At 35.6% G+C, this 17318-nt stretch overlaps 1 long non-coding RNA gene across 2 annotated transcripts in view; it reads left to right on the top strand.

The window, feature by feature from the left end:
* The window catches only part of LOC103102781 (uncharacterized), a 48569-nt gene extending 42819 nt beyond the window's left edge, over positions 1–5750 (top strand). Inside the window, exons 2-5 of one of the 2 annotated variants that reach the window (XR_008912386.1) lie at positions 2209–2287; positions 2655–2732; positions 4680–4733; positions 5486–5750. This is a non-coding gene — a long non-coding RNA (uncharacterized LOC103102781). The remainder of the gene's footprint in view (positions 1–2208; positions 2288–2654; positions 2733–4679; positions 4734–5485) is intronic. The other variant, XR_473286.3, reaches the window with a different exon arrangement.
* Positions 5751–17318: the final 11568 nt, after the last annotated feature.

The raw sequence follows: 17318 nt of genomic DNA, 5'->3' as shown, positions 1-17318 counted from the left end.
TTCTGTAGAAGCTTCTAAATCCCATGTTATTCTGATTGTGGCTCCACAGTATTTAAATTGTTTCTTTTTGGCTGCTTGTAATATTTACTCCTTGACCTGGGAATTCTGGAATTTTATATAATATTCCTGGGAATTATCCTTTTGGGATCTCTTTCAGGAGGTGATCAGTGCATTTTTTCAATCTCTATTTTCTACTCTTATTCTAGAATATCAGGGTAGTTTTCCTTGATGACTTCTTGAAAGATGGTGTTTAAACTCTTTTTTTTTTTGATCACAGCTTTTAGGTAGCCCAATAATTCTTAGATTATCTCTCCTGGGTTTATTTTCCAGGTCAGTTGTTTTTTCCCCTTGAGATATTTCATACTTTATTTTTCATTCTTTTGATTTTTATTGTTTCTTGATATCTCATGGAGTCATTAGTTTCCATTTGTCCTAATCAAATTTTTAAGACATTTTTCCCTTTGGTGAGCTTTTGTGCCTTCTTTTCCTTTTGGCCATTTTTAAAAGAGTTCTTTACCACAGTGAATTTTTGTATTTGTTTTTCTGAAGGTCCAATTCTGTCTTTAAAAGTGTTTTTTTCTCATCAGAACATTTTTTATCTCTTTTTCTATTTGACCAATTTTGCTTTTTTAAAAATTCTTCTCTTCTTTGGATTTTTGTACCTTTTTTGCCAATTGTCCTATGCTCTTTTTTTTAAGATATCAATTTCTTCAATATGTTTTTGCCTCCTTTATCAAGCTATTAACTTTTTTATGATTTTCCTGTACCATTCTCAGTTCTTTCCCCATTTTTCCCTCTATCTCTCTTATTTGATTTTTAAAATAATTTTCATGCTTTTCCATCAATTCTTTAGAGCTGGAGCAATTCATATTTTTCTGAAGGCTTTGGATACAGAAATATTGACTTTGTTGTCTTCTGAGTTTATGTTTTGGTCTTCCCTGACACAAAAACAACTTTTTTTTCATCTTGACTTTCTTTTGTTTTCTTTTTTTCTCTCACTTTCCAGATCTTTTAGCTTGAAGCAAACTATTAAAGCTGGACTCTAACTGTGGTGAAGGGAACACTGTTCCAAGTGGGAAAGGGAATTTAAAACTCTCTTTGTCTATTTTAAGTTATTCAATCAAGAACCTGCAATACCCCATCTTTCACAGTTAGTTAGTCTTTAACACTTAGTAAGAAACTTTTTTCTTGAAAAGGAAGTTCATACCTTAAAAGACCACAAGCACTATCCCCTACTCACACAACAGTGCTAGGCAAATTGGGAGACTGTGATTGATTCCTGAGAGATGACGAGGAGTGCTAATGGGTAGAGAAAACTGTGTATAAGCAGAAGCTTCTGGAACCATGGAAGTTTTTTGTGTTTTTTTTTTTTTTTGGTGGGGGGTTTGATCTTGTGGCAGCTCAGCTTGATTAGGCATTCAATCCTGCCTTGGTTTCAGGTTTGGTGGATTGAGGAGTTTGGCTTGATTTTCATGGGTTGAAGAGACTTTTGCAGACTTCCACCTGGCATTTGGAAGCTGGAGGGTGAGACTCTCCTGCTCTTCTGGCCAGAGATTGGAACTTTGTTGGGGAGTGAGCTAGATTTCTTCAGAGTAGACTTAGAGTTGTAGGCTAGAAAATTCCTTATTTCCTTCCTACATTTCCCTTTCTTACTATCACTATTTTTTCTGTACTAAAGCTATTAAAACTACCAATAGTCTCCTGACTTAATATTTGATATTATAAACAGTGAACACAATTTATATTTGTCAAATACCCTTTAATTATTATTCAAGCTTCAGGTTCTTTGTGTAGCTGCCTAAGGATAAGTGTCTTTAACACTTTCCCAGCCTGTGCTTTTGTCTCTGGGTAACTCCAAGCACTCTTTTCTTCTTTGGAACTATGACCACAGTCTCCTACTCCCCTGTATTAGCAAGGGATGGTATGTACTAGTGTTTCTCTTCACCCCAAGACCAATGCCCAGGACTTTTTCCCTGATCTACTAACTATAAAAAGGCATATTAGTTAGCAGATATTGATATTGTTGGCTGCTGTTTTAGTATAAATAATGTCTGAGATGTCTTCTATTTCAGATGCTTTGCATGTTGATCCTTGAGCATCTTCACAATTGTGTCTCCTTTAGTATAGATGTCTTCCATATATTTTAGGTCCAATATAGTGATTTTTCTAATCTTTGTTCTTTTTTTTTTAACTGTGTCACCTCCCCAGGACTGCCTTACCAATTTGCATTGGATTAGAATATTGAGATCCCAGAGGATGTCTAACTACTCCTCTTTGGATTCTATAGGTAATTCTGAGATATTATACTTTTAATATCATTGATCATGAACCCTCAATATCCTTATGTCATTTGACTAGTTAATAGCTCCCCAGTATCAATTATCCAGTATATATTAGCTTTTGGAAAAGGGATATTTGCTTACAAAGTATAGTAGAGACTGAAAAGTAGCCCAAGAAAACTTGCAATACAATCTAACTTCTTTATACCCACTTGTTCCCTCAGGGAAAATGACTCAAAGTAATTGATACAAGACATGCCTCCCCAAATTGGAGTGTGTATGTATGCATGCATGTATGTATGAGTATATATATATATATATATATATTTATAAGGTATTCAATTTTACCCTGGCTATTCTTTTCTCCTTTTTTAGGGTTTACTTCTGAGCAAGCTGTAGTCAATGGACAAGTCTCTTCCTTTTTGATCTTGACTGCCTCCTTACTGGGTCAAGGTTTGGTATACTCTATTCTTACTTGACTTGGTTACTGCTATGAGATTCCAGTTGCCAATCAGGTCTTGGATGGCTTTGATGGAGTTCCTTATTTTACCAGTCATCTAGAAACTTCATCCTAAGATTCTCATTCACCTGACATATAGAAAGAAAAAACACAAAAAAACACAGAAATGTCATGACCACATGCCACCTTGGTTGAAAGACAGGAAGTAAAAGTTTTTCTGCTCCTCCCCATACCCAAAGATTTAAGGTAGTTCTTCTTCCACAAAAGCTGTCAGAGAAGAGATAGATGGTCTATTGTAGAATTCACATGCAGTTTTGGCTCAACAGTTAACCAGTGCTTTTTGCCATTATAGTACATTATCACAGGGTATATATACAAAGGATAACCATGTGCTCTGAAATTAAAATAATGGCCCTCCATTTTACATGCCAAGAAGCATATTTGCTGAGTGTCATATGGATTAGAAACAGTCAGAGATTACTATACCTGCCCTAAGGATGGGTCCCTTATTGACCAGTTCCTCCCCTATAGACATATTTCCACCTCCTTTATAAGTAGATCAAGAACTATGATGCTAATGTCCAAATGTGGTAGTTCCATTGTCCTTGACAGTAAAAAGAAGTATTTCAGGGGGCAGCAGAGTGTCTCAGTGGATTGAGAGCCAGGCCTAGAGATGGAAGGTCCTAGGTTCAAATCTTGCCTCAGACACTTCCCAGCTGTGTGACCCTGGGTAAGTCACTTGACCCCCATTGCCTAGCTCTTACCACTCTTCTGCCTTGGAGCCAATACACAGTATTGTTTACACACGGTTTAAAAAAAAGTATTTCAATTTCCACTTTTTTTTTGTCCTTCATTTTTAGCCTTACATTCCTTTGCAATTACTGGTTAGTTAGATTTTTTACTGAGCTTTCTTTATACTGTTTTTGTCCTCCGCTGCTTTCCAAGACAATTTTTCTCATAATTGGCTAACATTCTTCATTGTAGTATTTACAAACAAATTCATGTTAAACCAGTACTGCTTTTGGCTGCTACCTCTCTCTACTTGACAAGTAAGTCAAATATTTACTAACTAGAGTTTCTGAGCTCTTTTGGTCTTTTGGTTGTAGCAATAGATTTATAATGGTCAACTGCATAAAGTTATACTCAGTTTTGACATAATTCCTCTCATCTGCTTTCCATTTTTCTTTGCTAATTACTTGTTTAAATATTTGAGGATTAGATTGTTTTAATTGTATAACATATAATTTTCTCATTATTTTTCTTTCTTTTTTCTTTTTATTAATTCTGATCTTCACCATGACAAGTCAGTGGTCTAGTGATACTCAGTTGTTTTAGACACAACTCCCATAGAAACATGTCCTTTCCTACCTAATAAAATATAATCTTTTTTACTTTCACTTTCATGATATTAATATTAGATATGTGCCATACATAACACCTATAAATTATTTTCTTAAAGAAAATGTACAAGATAGAAAAGTGTTTAGACTTTGGCTTAGTCTATAATTCTTTGGCCTCTCACTCCTTCCTCCACATGTACACACATGACATTTAAAAATTAAAATAAAATAATACCTAATTGATAAGGTGGCAAAGTAAATGGTTCAGATACTAAAGTACATGGGAAGACAAAAGAAAAGGAGAGTTCAAGTTGGTCCTGAATTGTCAAGTAAGGTTTAATAAAGGTTGGATTAAAACTGGGCTTAAGAGGAAGGATAGAGAATTTTTTTTTTTTAGGAAACCAAGAAAGAAGATGCTATGCAGGGAATAAGTGAGAAATGAATATAGATGGCCTAGAATTAAAGAACTGAAAGAAATATTATAGATATCTCCATGACTGGTATTGTTCAGTGTTATATGACTCTTGATGACCCCAGTTACAATTTTCTTGACAAAGATATTGGAGCAGTTACCATTTCCTTCTTCAACTCATTTTATAGATGAAGAAACTGAGGCAAATAAGGTGAAATGACTTGACCAAGTCCACTAAACCAGTAAGTGTCTGAGATCATATTTTAATTCAATCTTCCTAACTTCAGGAGAGGCAGTTTTTAGTTTTATTTACTATTCATCACATCACATCATATCACAATGTATTCTGCATTTATAGAATAAGTGTGGTGTAGTAAACTAAGTACTGAACTTCAAATTAGGAAGACTTGGATTAAAGTCTAACTGAGGGTCCTGAAGAAAGTCACAGGATCTTTATGTACCTCTGAGCAACAACATGGCAGTTTTTTTTCCCCTAAATTACATACTACATTGAGAAAAGCAGAAATTATTCATATGTGTTTTACTCTTTTTTACTTATCTGTGTATATGTTAACATATGTATATATCTCCTCTGTCCCTTTTTCTCTACTCCAATGCCACTCTTCTTCAAGCCTTCCATTACCTTGATAGCATTCTTTCAAAAGTGTTGTATCTCATCCAACCAGTTCCAACTTTTCTCCTCTCCAATCTATCTCCATACAACCACCAAACTGATATTCCTCAAACATAGATCATTGCTTAAACAAACATCACTCTAATTTCAAGGAGCACCAATGACTCCCTTATTTCAAGCACACAACAAACTCTTCTGTTTCATTTTTTAAAGATAATCGGGTTCTGGTCTGTCTTCCTAGGCTAATTGCATATTATTGCCTTTCTTATGCATTATATTCCATCTATATTAACCTACCTGTATTTCTTGAACAAGACCAGAATGAGATGTTCCATCTCCTATTTCTGCATCTTTACATAGGTGATCCTTTGTCTGGAATGACCTCACCGCCATCTTGCAATACATCACATTAGCAAAGAGGCTGATGGGAAGTTTTGTATTCTATAGCTAGAAGGAGGTACTGAAGAACTAATGAAAGGACCTAACAACTGGGCTAAACTTGTGGCCTTTTAGTCCCACGGAGAGGAGGGACCAAGAAAGTATGAATACATACCAATGCTAGGCAAGTCAATTGAGAGTGAATGGTGCTGTTACCCTGAACTGAATAAAATAATGAGCAATTGAACCTTTGTCTGTCTCACTTACCTGCTTAAGTGTGATGTGTCTAGATGGATTTGGGCAGATTCCCTGAGTGTCACCACCACTGGTTGAATTTTTCGCTTTTCCACTTATTCCCCCTCTCTGCTGCTTCAATCAAATCCTGGTAAATGGCCTCATTTGACCTTGGGAGTTTCCTGTTGTCTTTAAACTTTATTTGCTGGATGTTCTTTTTATAATGGGTTTTGTCTCCAGATAAAGATAAGCTTATTTTTATTACATTCTAACTATTTGCTATAAAGGAGTAGACCATAAAATGAAAAAAAGGAGAAAGAGAATCTGTGAACCAATAGCCCTACTCTATATTGAAGTTCTCTGTCTCTCTGTCTCTCTCTCCAATAAAAATATCTTGCTTTCTTCAAATCTCAGCTCAAATACTATTGCTTAAAGAAGCCTATACTGATATGGTAAATTGAAAGTTCCCTTTCCTCCTTCCAGTAAATTACTATATTTTGTATTTTATTTTCTGTGTAGATGTTGTCTCTGCCATGCCTGATAAAAACAAATTCCTTGAAGGGAGGAATTGTTTTGGTATTGTTTTTACTTTCATTAGAAAAAACTACAACAAAATAAACTTTATAACTCCACAGTGCCCTGTAAATTAGTAGTAAATTTTAAAAAAAATTGTGAAAGGAAGGAAAGAGAGAAAATAAAAAGACCAATCTCAAATAAAGAAAGGAAAGAAAGAAAAAGAAGGAAGGAAGGAAGGAAATAGAGGAAAGAAAGAAGGAAGAAAAGAAAAAAATGGAAGGAAGGTAGGGAGAGAGGGAGGGAAGAAGAAAGGAATTGTTTTAGTTTTTTTTTAGAATGTTTTTCCATGGTTAAATGATTCATGATCTCTACCCCTTCCCTCCACACTCCCAGAGCTAACAAGCAATTTCACTGGGTTATACATGTAACATTATTCAAAACCTATTCATGTCCTTTGACCATTTGTAGATTGAGGAATGGTTTGATTTTTTTTTTTGTATATTTGACTTAGTTCCTTATATATTTGGAAATTAAACCTTTATCAGAGAGTTTTGTTATAAAAATGGTCTCCCAGTTTGTTGCTTTCCTTCTAATTTTGGTTGCATTGGTTTTGTTTGTACAGAACCTTTTTAATTTGATATAATCATCATCATTCATTTTACATTTTGCAATGTTCTCTATCTCCTGCTTGGTCTTAAATTCCTTTCTTTCCCACAGATCTGATAGATGTACTATTCTATTCACCTAATTTATTCATAATTTTGCTCTTTATATTTCAGTCATTTACCCATTTTGAATTTATTTTGGTATAGAGTATTAAAATTGATCTAAACATAATTTTTCCTATACTGTTTTCCAATTTTCCCAGCAGTTTTTGTAAAATAGTGAGTTCTTGTTCTAAAAGCTGGGATCTTTGAGTTTATTGAACACTAGCTTGCTGAGGTCATTTATCCCTAGTCTATTCCCTTTATCCTCCTTTATATCTCTTAGCTAGTACCATATTGTGTGGATAACCACTGCTTTATAGTATAGTTTAAGATTTGGTACTGCTAGACTCCCATCATTCCCATTTTTTTTCATTATTTCCCTTGATATCTCTTGATCTCTTCCAGATGAACTTGATTGTATCAATGTTGATAACTGAATTCTGAGCATCTAGTAAACCGTTTTGTACATAAATAGATTTTTTAAAATTTAATTGAACATTCTGATTTTTCAGATATAAAAACTGATGCCTAGGGAGCCTAAGTTATATGTCCAAAGCCATAGTGTGAGTTGGCACCAATGTAAGAAGAAGAATTTGGTTTCTAGTCCTGTCTCCTTTCTCATTGAACTGTACTACATCTCAGCTGGGCAGAGGCATCTTATAGCAAAGGAACTCAATAAAAATTTAGAACAAAGCTGAATTACATTCTGCTTTATACTTCTGTAACTGTCTCTGTATTATTTGTATCCCACCATTTCTAGAGTAGACTTTTTTGTACTTAAACAAAAAAATTGATTTAAGAGTATATTATGGGCAGTAAAAGTTCATGTTTGTGTTATTCTTTATGGCTGACAAAATGTTTTCAACTATTTGACATAAGTAATATGAGCCATTTTTATTTTAATTTTACATAGGAAGAAATTGAGGTCAGAGAATTTAATTGACTTACCTGTGGTAACAGTTTATAAATGGCAAAAGTAGGACTTAGGCCAAATCTTTTTAAAACAATTCTTTCCAATCTAATATATATTTTAAGATAGGCCCAGGAGATGATAGAAAGCTGTTATCCTCAGGCTCTGGCCACAGGCAAAACCCACTTGGTCTGTCATGACATTTTGCCTCCACTTGGTTTTTCCAAAGGGAAAAAAATGTAGACAGCAAAGCCCTCATAATCTGAGTACATTAACAATTACAAACAGAATAAAATAATTATTAATAGGATTCTGTTTTCTTCCCCCAAATCACAGTTTTCTAGGAAAAATAATCTTGGATTAGGAAATACAAAAAAGTACTTGTCTCTGTCATTAACAATCTCTGTAATAATTTGACCTTTAGGTCAAATTAATTATTAGCTCAGCATATTTTTAACTTGAGGAAGTTGAACTATTACAAAGAAGGTCTAACTTAAAAAATTATTATTCTATGATCTTTATTATAGATGAAGGGTGGGGTTGCACAGGTAGAATAAAGGGCTGATCAGGCCTTTTGCAAACATTTCAAGGCTGAAAGCCAAGAATCTAATCTTATGAATTACAAAAGATAGGAGGGAAAGGTAAGTTAAAGATTTGGGATATTGAAAAATGTTGTTTCTTTACCCTCAGGGTGTGATTACTCATTATTAAAAGGGGCTTTCCTATTTTGACTGCAGTCTGATAACCATGGCCTAGTTCCTTGTTCTAGGGCTATCATTTAGCTTTAGATTGCAGCTAGCTCACTTAAGATGACCACTTCTTTTACCTATGATCATTGATTAAATTCTCTTAGACTAGACACCCAAAGTCATTTTCTACCTATTGATGATACTCCCCTCCCCCATTTCCCCATCTTCTTCACTGAATATATGCTCCCCCTATTTCCCTATCTCCACCAGCAGATCCTGCTCAAGTTTATTTTTTCAAAATTAAAACATTCATTCCATTGAAAATAATGTCCATTTTCTGCAAAGGAACATCATTCTCAAAAATGGATGAACTTGGGGAAAGCTAAGTGGCTCACTGGATTGAGACCCAAGAGATGGGAAGTCCTGGGTTTAAATATGTTCTCAGATAGTTTTAACTATGTGACCCAGGGCAAATCATTTAACTCTGGTTGCCTAACAGTTACTACTCTTCTGCCTTGGAAATGATACACAGTATTGATTCTAAGATGGGAGGCAAGGGTTTTTAATTTTTAAAAGAGGAAGAACTCCACTTGAGATTTAGGGTATTATTTCCTTTTGCTTTAAGCTGATGCCACCAGAAAGGGAGTCATTGTATCTTCAAAGGGGAGTCTAACCTTGTTCCCACAAGGCTATGGACCTTTTTGTTATTTCCTAGATTTGATGAGCCACTTTGAGTGCCCATGAATTCAAACTGCTAATTCTGTGTCAATTCCATTTCGAATACAAATATCATAGGAGATCAAAATATGTTCCTTATGTCAAAATGTCTGAGGGAAGAGGCTTTCACCCCCTACCACTTGTTTTTTCAATGACCAATTCAAAGTATTTTTTTTTCACTATGTGTTTAAAAAATGTATCCACAGAGTAAGCACTTGAATACTTAATTCATCTGTATTTGGAAGGGACCTAAGAAATCATCTAGTTTAATCTCCATTTTTTTTAATTGAGCAAATTGAAGCCTAGGGAAGGTCCATGATTTCTCCAAAGCTACACAGGGATCAATTATTAAAGGTGAGAATTTAACCCTGAGTCCACCTTTCAACTATAGCATACTGCTGCTAGTACAAACCCATGGAGGGGAAATTGCTATAAATTTCTCTTCTGGGAAATTAAACTCACACCCACCACTACCCTACTCCCATTGGAATGTCCAATAGACTTTATTTCTGAATAACTTCAGAACCTACCATATCCCAAGAAGAACTAAACTCGGTTAAACATCAACTTCAAATATAAGTTTATAGTTATCATAAGAAATAATCAATTTTATTATGGCTTTAGTCACTTAAACATCAGCATTTCTATCTGGCTTAATATCCAGGTGTAGAAAGCATGTTGGGGAAGCATCTTTGCAGCACTGTAGCCTGTTCTTCCTATGAAATCTCCTTTGATCACAAGGAATGACACATTGATTCCTGTTATGACACAAATGCCTCTTTAGAATGTCAATTAAAGAGGAGGTGGAGTCAAGATGATGGCTTAGAAGAAGCAAAAATTCAAACCTCCATAAACCCTTCCTCACCAGTCAAAAACACAATGGTTCCAGGGGTCTGAAAACCAAATTTAACAACAGGACAGAGCTAAGGAACCCTCCTCCTGGACCCAACTTAAAAGGTAGGCCCCCCAAAAAGCCTGAACTCTAGAACAACACAGATTTAAGGGGAAAAAAGAACGTTCCAGGATAATTCCCGCCCCCCCAACAGATCTGAACCTCCAGTGGGGACCGGAATCTCTGGGAAGGCAAGGGTGCTACTCCAGAGGAAGAACATTGCTGGCAAAGCTGTGCCAGGCTCAGGGCATAGAACACAGGAGGTATTGAATCAGCTGGTAAAACTCAGAGCAGGCATCCCACTCACATCTTATCAACCCCCCACACCCAGACATTTTGGCCTCAGGGCACAGCCAGCTTTGCAGATGAACTCTGCCCTGGCCCAATATCATCAATAGGGCAGATTAGAAGCCTTCAGAAGGTAGGGAAGCTCAAGCTCTAACACCCCTCCCCCACAGACTGATATGAGAGCCTTGCAGACTGAGCTCCAAGGGGAAAAAAAACTATAACAAACTACAGGCAAGTACCTTGACCACAGGGCAGGAAGTCCATCTCCTTATAAGCTTCTGCTTTCACCTGGGGAAGATCAGACTACCTGATCAAATAGCAGAACAGAGAAGAAGACCCTTCAGAACAGAACAGAACAGCCCAAACTAACAGATCTAGCAGGCATACCATCCAAATTTCTAAAGGAGAAACTAGTGGAGCTCAAGGATAAAATAAATAGAAAAACTATACTAATGGGAGACCTGAATCTTTCTCTCTCAGATCTAGATAAATCAAACCAAAAAGTAAATAAGAAAGAGGTAAGAGAAGAGAATGAAATCTTAGAAAAATTAGAATTAGTAGATATATGGATAAAAATAAATCGGAACAAAAAGGAATACACCTTTTCAGCAGTGCATGGCACATTCACAAAGATTGACCACGTACTAGGACATAAAAACATTGCAAACAAGTACAAAAGAGTAGAAATAATAAAGGCAACCTTCCCAGATCACAATGCAATGAAAACAATAATTTGGAAAGGCAAATAAAAATTAATTGGAAATTAAATAATACAATTCTCCAAAATTGGTTAAAGAACAAATCATCGAAACAATAATTTCATTGAAGAAAAGACAATAATGAGACATCCTCTCAAAATCTAAGGGATGCAGCCAAAGCAGTGCCTAAGAGGAAATTTATATCCTTCAGTTCATATATTAACAAATTAGGAAGGCAGAAATCAATGAATTGGGAATAGAAATTGAAAAACTAGAAAGTAAAATAATTAAAAATCCTCAGATGAAAACTAAATTAGAGATTCTAAAAATTAAAGGAGAAATCAATAAAATTGAAAGTCAAGGAACTATTGATTTAATAAATAAGACTAGAAGCTGGTGCTTTGAAAAAATGAATAAAATAGAAAAAGTACTAATCAACATAATTCAAAAAGGAAAGAAGAAAATCAAATTGACTGTATCAAAGATGAAAAGGGTATGTGGCAATTAATATGGCAATGTAGGTGATATGGATGAATATTTACAAAAATATAAATTACCTAGATTAACAGAGGAAGAAATAGAATGCCTAAATAACCCCATATCACAAAAAGAAATTGAAAAAGCCATCAAAGAACTCCCTAAGAAACAAAGTCCCTAGGACTACATGGATTCACAGATGAGTTCTTCATTCAAAGAACAACTAATCCCAATATTATAAAAACTGACAGAATAAGCAAAGAAGGAGATCTACCAAATTCGTTTTATAACAAATATGGTACTGATTCCAAAGCCAGGCAGGTCAAAAAAAGAGAAAGGAGACTATAGACCAATTTCCTTAATGAACATAGATGTAATAATCTTATCTAGAATACTAGCAAAAGGACTCCAGCAAATGACCACAAAGGTAATACATTATGATCAGGTGGGATTTATACCAGGAATACAACAATGTTTCAATATTAGGAAAAACATCCACATAATTGACCATATCAACAAGCAAAAAATCAAAAATCACATGATTATTTCAATAGATGCAGAAAAAGCCTTTGACAAAATACAGCACTCATTCCTATTGAAAACACTAGAAAGCATAGGAATAGAAGGGCCTTTCCTAAAAATAATAAACAGTAGATATCTAAAACCATCAGTAAACATTTACAATGGGGAAAAAATTGAAGCCTTCCCAATAAGATTAGGAGTGAAACAAGGATGCCCATTATCACCTCTATCATTTAACATTTTACTGGAAACACTAGCAGTAGCAATTAGAGAAGAAAAAGAAATTGAAGGTATTAAAATAGGCAATGAGGAGACCAAGCTATATCATTCTTTGCAAATGATATGATGGTCTACTTAAAGAATCCTAGAGAATCAACTTAAAAGCTAGTTGAAATAATCAACAACTTTAGCAAAGTTGCAGAATACAAAATAAACCCACATAAGTCAACAGCATTTTGATATATTTCCAACACATCTTAGCAGCAAGAATTGGAAATAGAAATTCTTTTTGACATCACCATAGACAATATAAAATGCTTAGGAATCTGTCTGCCAAGACAAACACAGGAACTATATGAACACAACTACAAAACACTCTCCACACAATTAAAACTAGATCTAAACAATTGGAAAAACATTACTCATGGGTAGGACAAGCTAACATAATAAAAATGACAATTCTACCCAAACTAATTTACTTGTTTAGTACCATACCCATTGAACTATCAAAAAACATTTTTATTGAATTAGGAAAAAACATAACAAAGTTCATTTTGAAGGAAAAGATCAAGAATATCTTGGGAAATGAAGAAAAATAATGTTAAGGAAGGTGGTCTTACAGTACCAGATCTCAAACTATACTAAAAAGCAGTGGTCATCAAAATAATATGGTACTGGCTAAGAGACATAAAGGAGAATCAGTGCAATAGACTTGGGGTAAGTGATCTGAGCAAGACAGTTTTTGATAAGCCCAAAGATCCCAGCTTTTGGGGAAAAATCCACTATTTGATAAAAAAAAAAAAAACTTCTGGAAAAATTGGAAGACAATATGGGAGAGATTAGGTTTGGATCAACATCTCACCCCCTACACCAAGATAAACTCAGAATGGGTGAATGACTTGAATATAAAGAAGGAAACTATAAGTAAATTAGGTGAACACAGAATAGTATACATGTCAGATCTTTGCGAAAGAAAAGATTTTAAGACCAACCAAGAGCTAAGAAAAAAATCACAAAATGTAAAATAATAATTTTGATTACATTAATCTAAAAAGGTTTTGTACAAACAAAACTAATGCAACCAAAATTAGAAGGGAAGCAACCTTGGAAACAGTCTTCATAACAAAAAACCATGACAAAAGTTCTAATTACTCAAATTTATAAAGAGCTAAATCAATTGTACAAAAAGTCAAGCCATTCTCCAATTGATAAATGGGCAAAGGACATGAATAGGTAATTTTCAGATAAAGAAATCAAAACTATTAATAAACACATGGAAAAATGTTCTAAATCTCTTATAATCAGAGACATGCAAATCAAAAAAACTCTGAGGTATCACCTCATACCTAGCAGATTGGCTAACATGACAGCAAAGGAAAGTAATGAATGCTGGAGGGGATATGGCAAAATTGGGACATTAATACATTGCTGGTAGAGTTATGAATTGATCCAACCATTCTGGAAGGCAATTTGAACTATGTCCAAAGGGCGCTAAAAGACTGCCTTTTGATCCAGCCAGAGCACTGCTGGGTTATACCTCCAAGAGATAAGGAAAAAGACTTGTCCAAGAATATTGATAGCTGCGCTCTTTGTGGTGGCAAAAATTTGGAGAAAGAGGGGGATACTCTTCAGTTGGAAAATGGTTGAACAAATTTTGGTAAATATTGGTGATGGATTACTATTGTGCTCAAAGGAATAATGAACTGGCAGAATTCCATGGGAACTGGAACGACCTCCAGGAGAGGAGCAGAACCCAGAGATCATTATACACTGAGACTGATACACTGTGGCACAATCATATGTAATGGACTACTTCATTAGTGGCAATGTAGTGATCTGGCACAACTCAGAGGAATTTATGAGAAAGAACACTATCCATATTCAGAAGAAAAACTGATGGGGCAGAAACACAGAAGGAAAACAACTGTGGAGCAGAAACACAGAAGAAAAACAACTGCTTGACCACATGAGTCGAGGGGGATATGATTGGGGATGTAGACTCTAAATCAGGGGTACACAAACATTTTACACGGGGGACCAGTTCACTGTCCCTGAGACCATTGGAGGGCTGGTGTGTTAAAACAACTATAAACAAATCCGTATACTGCTGTCTGGGATAGCGGAGGATGCAGCGCTGGCTGTGATGGGCCTGTCACAACTTGCACAGACCCATCACTGCCACCACTATACTGGGCAGCAGTATACACAGTGCAGAATCCCCTCCCCGAGATCACCATTCACCATGCTGATGTCTTCCATTGTGTAGCCACATAATCCTTTGTGCAGCACCTCATTCTCATTCAGAAACTCTCAGAAAAAGGTGCCACACAAAGGATTATGTCACCAGAAGTAGTACTGAATGTGAGCAACACCATGCTTTGAGATGCTGCCACATACAGTACTTCAGGAACACATCCTGTGCTCCTCTCACTGCCCACAATGAAAGAGGTGTCCCTTCCAGAAATGTGGTGGGGGCTGGATAAATGGCCTCATGCTGCATGTTGCCTGTGGGCCATAGTTTGGGGACCCTGCTCTAAATAATCATCCTAGTGCAAACATCAACAACATGAAAATAGGTTTTGATCAAGGACACATGTAAAACCCAGTGGAATTGCACATTGGCTACAGGAAGGGGTGAGGGGAGAGGAGGGAGGGAAAGAATATGATTCTTATAACCAAGGAATAATTTTCTAAATTGACTAATTAAATAAAATATTCAAAAAAATAAAAATTTAAAAAATAGAATGTCAATTAAAGAGGAGGGTGACTATAAGTACATTTCAGAGAATTCTGGCCACTTGATATGAATGATGATGTCATTAAGTCATAAGAGTTGAAAAAAACTCTGTTTTTACTGAATCTGAAAACAAATAATGAATCCAGGTAGTTAAGGAACATCCCATGGTGAAATCTATGGTTACAAATTAATTTCCTCATGTCAGAGATACCTTTTACTCTTTTAAATTCCCAGCAGTTTTTAATAAGGACTTCCATATGCCTTTGATAGAAAAAGAAGCCTGACCTTACCTCTATATTGATGAGAATACCAATGGGAAAGATCAAGTGCTGAAAATATTGGGTCTACACACTTTCTGGAAATATATTTGGGTACCTGGTCATATGGGGAATGGGAGTGGTTTGTATGTAGCGGGGAAAGAATGTTTGTTTTAACTTTAAGCATTCAATATATTTTGTAAGGTGAAAATCCTAGCCAAATGCCTTGGATTCACTGATCATGCTGTATGGTTTCTATCATTCCATTGTATACTTTGACTATGAAACAGAAAACATTCAAAGCAAGGCTTGTCAGGACAAAATTCACCCAAATCTTTGATTTCTTCCATTATAGAAGACATTTGAAAATAATTTACTTAATAGGCTGAGTTCCATAGTGGATAGAGACCTGATCTCAAAGCAATATTGGAGCGTAAGTCCTGCCTCTGACACCTATTGGCTATGAACTCTCTTTGTCCTAGAAACTTTCAAAACTGACACATTGCAAAGAAGGTGCTAAGCTCTATTTCTAAAGGGAGTTTCCTGACTGAGAGTTCTATACACCAGTGAAATCACAGGTTCATTCTCTCTTCCTGATTTTGGGGGCAAACTGTATGACATAGTAAATAGGGATCAGGCTTTAATGTCAGAGAAACCTGCATTCAAATTCTGCTGCTGACAGCTGCTAGTTTTGTGCTTCTGGTCAACCATTTACCTTCTCATTTTTTCTAGAAGAAAGATAAGCTAGAGACATGGATATTTAAGAGATATGGTAAATGAATTCACTAAATGAGCTTCAAAAGAAAAAGGCTTCTCAAAGAAGATGGCATTTAATTTGGAGTTTGAAAGATAAATAGAATTTAGTAAGTGGGTGCAACTAAGTGGTTCAGCAGATTGAGTGGCAGGGCTGGAGATCAGAGGTCTTAAATTTAAATCTGGCCTCAGACACTTCCTAGTTATGTAACCCTTGGCAAGTTACAGCCCCCATTAACTAGCCCTTACCTCTCTTATGCCTTTGAACCAATATACAGTATTGATTTTTAAGACAGAAGGTAATGGTTTTAATATTAATAAAAATAATTAAATAAGCAAGGGAAGGTGGGAAGAGTCACACTTAGGGAAAGGGAACCAGTGGGTTCATCTGCAAAAAAAAAAAAAAGAGCTGGAAAATAGAGGAGATATAGATGGCGGAATAAGTTTGTTGGAGCACAGGATGTAGGTGTGGAGTAGTATGGAATAAGGTAAAATAGACAGGTGACCAACCTGGCAAACTGAACCAAAGAGTCAGAATTTCAGCAAGCAATAAGGAGGCACTGAAGCAAATTTAAACTGGGAAAAAGTCAGAGGGGATGTGATAACAGTGGGCTTTATGAGATTTCCACTCACTCAATTTGAGGTAATGTGACCAGGTACATATGACTGAAGCACATTCATTGCTTCTGTGAACCCATTCATCCATCATTTCATCATCCAACAAACATCTATTAAATGCCTTCTGCATTTCAAATGGTATTCTACGTACTCCGAATTCAATACATTTCATTTTTCAGTACCTACCACATGCTGTATGTTGTTGAGGATATAAAGAACATAATACCTTACCTCTACTGTTGAGTAGCATTCATCTGAAATGAGGAAACATGAAGTAGGGAGGGAACAATACCATAAAATGATGATGTTAGCTGACATTTAGATAGTCCTGAAATATTTAAACAGCACTTTGTATGGATTGTCTTCCTTCATCCTCATAGGAACTCTAAGAATCAACCACTACAGCCATTATTAGCCTCCTTTTACATACGAAAAAACTGAGACTCAGACAGAATAAGTGACTTTCCCAGGGTCATATACCTAGTAAATATTAAAGGTAGAGTTTGAACAGGACCCTTACTGAACAATCCTATTATTCCTTCCTTTATAACATGTTGAGTCTCAATAAAACAAAAATGCTA

The sequence above is a fragment of the Monodelphis domestica genome, chromosome 5 (assembly GCF_027887165.1).
Source record: "Monodelphis domestica isolate mMonDom1 chromosome 5, mMonDom1.pri, whole genome shotgun sequence".
Taxonomy (NCBI): domain Eukaryota; kingdom Metazoa; phylum Chordata; class Mammalia; order Didelphimorphia; family Didelphidae; genus Monodelphis; species Monodelphis domestica.
The sequence above is the reverse complement of the archived record's forward strand: the minus strand, read 5'-3'. Positions and strand labels throughout refer to the sequence as shown.